The following is a 6,947-nucleotide window of genomic DNA, read 5'->3' on the forward strand; positions in this document are numbered from 1 at the left end:
ACTTCAATTTTAGGGCCTGGTGTCCCCGAAAGACACTACCTTGGTCACAACCTTGTGCCTGTTGCACTGCACCTGTAGTCATGCACCTCTGCCATCGGTTCCTCTTGCTCCTCACTTTGTTCTTGTTCCTAACCACTTGCACAAGACCCTTTGAACCATGGATGAAGGACACCTTGACTGGTCGGTGAGAGGCCTAGCCTTTTCACTGACCTGTGTCCTTCATCCATGGCTCAGAGGGTCCTGTGCCAGTGGTTAGGTTTTTAAAGCACTTCAATTTTAGGGCCTGGTGTCCCCGAAAGACACTACCTGGGTCACAACCTTGTGCCTGTTGCACTGCACCTGTAGTCCTGCTCCTCTGCCATCGGTTCCTCTTGCTCCTCACTTTGTTCTTGTTCCTAACCACTTGCACAAGACCCTTGGAGCCATGGATGAAGGACACCTTGACTGGTCGGTGAGAGGCCTAGCCTTTTCACTGACCTGTGTCCTTCATCCATGGCTCAGAGGGTCATGTGCCAGTGGTTAGGTTTTTAAAGCACTTCAATTTTAGGGCCTGGTGTCCCCGAAAGACACTACCTGGGTCACAACCTTGTGCCTGTTGCACTGCACCTGTAGTCCTGCTCCTCTGCCATCGGTTCCTCTTGCTCCTCACTTTGTTCTTGTTCCTAACCACTTGCACAAGACCCTTGGAGCCATGGATGAAGGACACCTTGACTGGTCGGTGAGAGGCCTAGCCTTTTCACTGACCTGTGTCCTTCATCCATGGCTCAGAGGGTCATGTGCCAGTGGTTAGGTTTTTAAAGCACTTCAATTTTAGGGCCTGGTGTCCCCGAAAGACACTACCTGGGTCACAACCTTGTGCCTGTTGCACTGCACCTGTAGTCCTGCTCCTCTGCCATCGGTTCCTCTTGCTCCTCACTTTGTTCTTGTTCCTAACCACTTGCACAAGACCCTTGGAGCCATGGATGAAGGACACCTTGACTGGTCGGTGAGAGGCCTAGCCTTTTCACTGACCTGTGTCCTTCATCCATGGCTCAGAGGGTCATGTGCCAGTGGTTAGGTTTTTGAAGCACTTCAATTTTAGGGCCTGGTGTCCCCGAAAGACACTACCTGGGTCACAACCTTGTGCCTGTTGCACTGCACCTGTAGTCATGCACCTCTGCCATCGGTTCCTCTTGCTCCTCACTTTTTTCTTGTTCCTAACCACTTGCACAAGACCCTTGAAACCATGGATGAAGGACACCTACACTGGTCGGTGAGAGGCCTAGCCTTTTCACTGACCTGTGTCCTTCATCCATGGCTCAGAGGGTCCTGTGCCAGTGGTTAGGTTTTTGAAGCACTTCAATTTATTAGGGCCTGGTGTCCCCGAAAGACACTTGGGCAGCTATGCCCTACAACTCTTCCAGCACAAAGTTGGTGGTTGGTGTTCCTTAAAACTGACCGGGCTATACCATAGATATGTTATTTTTTTGTCTTCCATGTTGGAAGAATGTTTCCATGTTGGAAAGTGGTTGTTTTTGCAATAAAAAAATTTGTTTTTACATACCTCAGTGTGATGAGTAGTTGTTCTTGTGGTGTGACTGCTCTCCTGAACGTGGTATCCTTCTTCCTAAGGTCATCCTTCACCATCTCCAAAAGGGTATCAAACCTGTCAGGAGATGGAAAGGAAGAAGCTGTAAAGTATGTTGTGGGACAAGGTGTTGGGTGGAGGATGGGGGAGGTGTGTTTACAGAGGTTTGGGAGTGTTGTGGAGGGTGGGGGTGTACTGTATAGCTAGGTATACAGGGGTGTGGGGGTCAGGGTGGTGTGTTTAGCTAGGTATACAGGGATGAGGTGTTGTGGGGGTGAGGGTGGGGTGTTTAGGAATGGTGGGGGTTGGTGTATTTAGGCCTATATACTTACAGGGGAATAGACATCCGAGTGTAGCTGTAGAACTTCTGTGGGTGTCGTCTGAGGTCCCGGTAGAGGGCCTGGAACTCTCCCTTCCTCTGCCTCCTGGCTAGTAGAGGGTGCACCCACCATCTCCTGCGAGGAGCACGCCTTCTCCCCACATAGTAGTAGGTAAACAACAGGAAGGAGAGAATTCCCAGGTAATAAGCGTAAAAAATGACTGGATCCATGGTCCCAACTGCTGTCTCTGTATCCAAGGATGGTCTCCACACGTCCAGCTGTCTCCAAAAATGACCCCAGAGCTTCTGCTGACCTCCCAGAACCCCAGGTATTTATACAGGTTGTTATCTCTTTAAGAATCCGGATCCGGACCGGAACCGTGTTCATACCGCACGGAAACCGTATGCAACCGGACCGGATCCGGACCGGATCCGGACAGGAACCGTACGGTTCAGGTCCGATCCGGCTCCGGTGCGGTCCGGACATCCGGTGCGGTTTTTGCAAAACCGCAAGTGTGAACGGGGCCTAATCAGGTTGGCAACAGACAGGCAGATGCAGTACAAAATCAGAAGGCAGAGACAGGAAGGTTTAAACAGGCAGAATCGGCAGCAAGATCAGATGGGCAGAGGTACAGAATCACTGAGCAGAAGAGTAGTCAGAACGAGCCAAGGTCATGCACAGATAATAACACAGTAATGAATAATCTTATAGCTATCAAACAATTCCTATCTTGTGTGAAATCCCCGGTTTCCTCCCGGATCAAAGCACACCGGAACTATCTAAGGTCTGAGCGCTAACACCAAGTATTCACAACAGCAGACAAGTTGCGAGTGATTCAGCTTGGCTTATGAAGCAGAGGAGACCCCTCCGTCACGCCTACTCCTCTCAGCCAATGAGGAGCGGCGGGTGTCTCCTCTGACGCCAGCCGACCGGCCGGTCAGCTGACGCGCCTCCTCCCCGCATAAAGGTCCTGTCTGTACGAGCGCGATAAGGCGACCTTATGTGCAGCTGACAAACCCATCCTCGGCGTGCTAGACGCCCGAGGCATGGATAGATTGCTAGGCAGAGAGCTGGAGGCAGCTGCGGTGGTAGCGCTGTTCACCGCAGCTGCCTCTCCAACATTTGTTACAGATAGACACATGCAGTTTGTGTATGATTTAATGTTCAAATGAAAAATTAATTTTCCATTTCAAATTATAGCCACCTATCAATTTTCACAACCTACTGTAAGCACAATGTGCACAGACCTTCTAACTTACAATCTGTTTCAGTACAGACAGCCTGAGTATTTCCTTTACCTTCATGAGATTTCAGGTATAAACACATGGGGCTTGATTCACTAACCGGCGCTAAGTGATAGCGCCGGAGTGAACAGCTGCTTAGTGCCTCATAAGTAGCTTTGCGGGCACTAATAGTCCCACAAAGCTACATCGCGCACAAGACCACCCACATCGCGCGCAGTGCGGCGGGACAGTAATAGTGCGCGCTGCCTTGAAAACGGCGCATCAGGTGTCCCCAGAAATAGCGCATCGATGTGCTCTATTACTGTCCCGCCGCGCGCGATGTGGGTGGTCCTGTGGGTGCAAACCACCTAATGCTGTGGTTTGTGCCCACTAACTGTTAACGCCTCCTAACCGGCTTAGCGCCGGTTAGTGAATCGAGGCCATGAGCTCTTACTAGCCCGCAAAATGAACACTCTGAAGACTCTTACCTCCAAGTGTTAATATCTGTGGTAGCCAAGTACCGTACTCTTATGTGAGTAACATCATTTGTATCCCTTGACACACACAGTACACATTGCTTAGGAGTAAGGATGAGCATAAGATTTTGCGACAAGCTAAATAGTCCTGGAGTGTGGCGGGGGGCTCAGGCTGTGTATGCAGGAGTTAACTCACCTCAACCACTGCCTCCAGGTGGAACTGTAGGAAGAATGAGTGTGGTGTGGAGAGCACATCAGAGGGAGACAGCAGCTTAGATGGGTTAACTTGTCATCTCCCCCCCCCCCCCCCCCTTTCTGTTGCTTTTCATGAAGTTGTTCTTGCTCATGCCAGCCTGCAGGATCTCTCATATCTACTTCAAAGTACTTCATAACGGTGTACAGTGTAATTAGTTTTTCAAACATTCCTTGATGATTGTTCTTATTATTTAGTATTTATATAGCGCCGACATCTTCCGCAGCGCTGTACAGAGTGTATTATCTTGTCACTAACTGTCCCTCGGAGGAGCTCACAGTCTAATCCCTACCATAGTCATATGTCTATGTATGTATCATGTAGTGTATGTATGGTAGTCTAGGGACAATTTTAGGGGGAAGCCAATTCACTTATCTGTATGTTTTTGGGATGTGGGAGGAAACCGGAGTACCCGGAGGAAACTCACGCAGACACGGGGATAACATACAAACTACTTGCAGATGTTGACCTGGCTGGAATTCGAACCGGGGACCCAGCGCTGCAAGGCGAGAGTATACATGGTTTATCATTTTAGTCATGATGCTTAACTGTAAACCCCCCCCCCCCCCCCCCCCCCATGCCTAACCCCAACCACCTTCCCTGCCTAACCTGAGAAAACCTACCACTGACTCCTAACCTTAAAACCCCTACCTCAATCCTAACATTACTTACTGAGCTGTACACAAATCTGATTAAGAGATAAACACATTTAAAGAGACACTGAAGCGAAAAAAAAATTATGATATTATGATTTGTATGTGTAGTACAGCTAAGAAATGAAACATTAAGATCAGATACATCAGTCTAATTGTTTCCAGTACAGGAAGAGTTGAGAAACTCCAGTTGTTATCTCTATGCAAACAAGCCATTAAGCTCTCCAACTAAGTTAGTCGTGGAGAGGGCTGTTATCTGACTTTTATTATCTCAACTGTAAGTGAACTGTTTACTTTTTCTCTGCTAGAGGAGAGGTCATTACTTCACAGACTGCTCTGAAAGACTCATTTTGAATGCTGAGTGTTGTGTAATCTGCACATATTATAGAGTAATGCAATGTTAGAAAAAACACTATTTACCTGAAAATAAAAGTATGAGAATATTTTCTTTGCTGCTAATCTTCTAGAAATTATTCATAGTACACAACCAATTCATTATATCATATTTTTTTTCCGCTTCAGTGTCTCTTTAAGGACCTTGTCCGAGACCTTCTAAAATATAACTTTTACTTCATATCTTAAAAACGTTCATATTTTATTTTCTTGAATTTTATTTATTACAATAACGCTTCACCTGGTAGTTATAAATTATTTTTTACCAAAGAAGACCAACATTGAATTTTTATGGTCGACTACGGTCACTACCCAGTGCGAAAGCCGGCGGCTTCATCTATTACATTGCCGCCGGCTATATTTAATTAAATTAAGCAAGTTGTAATACATTTGGCCGCAGCGAGACGGCCGTAAAATACATTGTGCTTAGTGTAAACATTACATTTCTAACATTGGCCGCTGCGCTGCGGCCACTTCGCACATTGGCCGGCCAGAACCCGAAGTGGCTGGCCAGAACGCGAAGTGGCCACACTTAGGTTTCTGGCCGTAACATATTAAAACATAACCCTCCACCAAACCAACATGTTTCGGCTCCTTAAAAATAGAGCCGTCGTCAGGGCTAAATAACAAAGTGCTTAGGGTGCAAAGTGCATAGCTGAAAAGAAACACAGCAATTTACAAAAACATTTAAATTGCTGTGTTTCTCTTCAGCTATGCACTTTGCACCCTAAGCACTTTGTTATTTAGCCCTGACGACGGCTCTATTTTTAAGGAGCTGAAACATGTCGGTTTGGTGGAGGGTTATGTTTTGTATATATTTAGAAGTAACTCAGCATAGGTATATATTAAAGATTGGTCCTGGGTAGTGACCGTAGTCGACCATAAAAATTCAATGTTGGTCTTCTTTGGTAAAAAATAATTTATAACTACCAGGTGAAGCGTTATTGTAATAAATAAAATTCAAGAAAATAAAATATGAACGTTTTTAAAGAGAATCTGTATTGTTAAAATCGCACAAAAGTAAACATACCAGTGCGTTAGGGGACATCTCCTATTACCCTCTGACACAATTTTGCCGCTCCTCGTCGCATTAAAAGTGGTTAAAAACTGTTTTAAAAAGTTTGTTTATAAACAAACAAAATGGCCACCAAAACAGGAAGTAGGTTGATGTACAGTATGTCCACACATAGAAAATACATCCATACACAAGCAGGCTGTATACAGCCTTCCTTTTGAATCTCAAGAGATCATTTGCGTGTTTCTTTCCCCCTGTTCTCATGCACTGAAGTTTCAGGCTGCTCCTTTCTTCCTGCAAACAGCTTTGCCCTTGTCTGTAATTCTTCAGTATGTGAAAGCCCAGCCAGCTCAGAGGACGATTTATCCAGCTTGTAAAAGATAAGAGAGAAGCTGCCCTAATCTAAATAATACACAGGCAGTGTGCATAGAGGGGCCTGGAAGGGGGGGAGTTCATAGCAGAACCACAACACTGAAGAACTTGGCAGCCTTCCAGACACAGGCCGACAAGTCTGACAGGGGAAAGATACATTGATTTATTACAGAGACTGTGATAGTAGAAAGTGCTGCAGTAAGCTAGAACACACTAGAATAGCTTTTGGAACTTGTAGGATGATAAAAAACAGGATGCAATTTTTGTTACGGAGTCTCTTTAAGATATGAAGTAAAAGTTATAATTGTGTTTATTACTTACTGAGAACAGATGTCCTGCTTTACCCAGGACACATGCCAGCCGTCTGGCTCTATGTGGCCATGCGCTCCGCCTCCTGTCCACCCTTTAATCCTCCCCAGGCTCAGTCATCACCAATGGCTGGCTGCATGCCTAGCCGCAGCTCCGCCTCTGCCACGGCTCCACTGTTTAGCGTGTCTGTGATGTCTTTGCACCAGCAGCCGCAGTAAACCCAGCATCACCTGGTGTAAGGCTCCCACTGCACCCAGTAGCACCTAGCGTCACGCTCCTCCCACCCAGTGTCACCCTCCTCCCCACCCAGGATCACCCTCTCAGCAGCACCCAGTGTAAGCTTCCCATCTCACTCACCAGCACCCA

This window comes from Hyperolius riggenbachi, chromosome 1, assembly GCF_040937935.1.
Source record: "Hyperolius riggenbachi isolate aHypRig1 chromosome 1, aHypRig1.pri, whole genome shotgun sequence".
NCBI lineage: Eukaryota > Metazoa > Chordata > Amphibia > Anura > Hyperoliidae > Hyperolius > Hyperolius riggenbachi.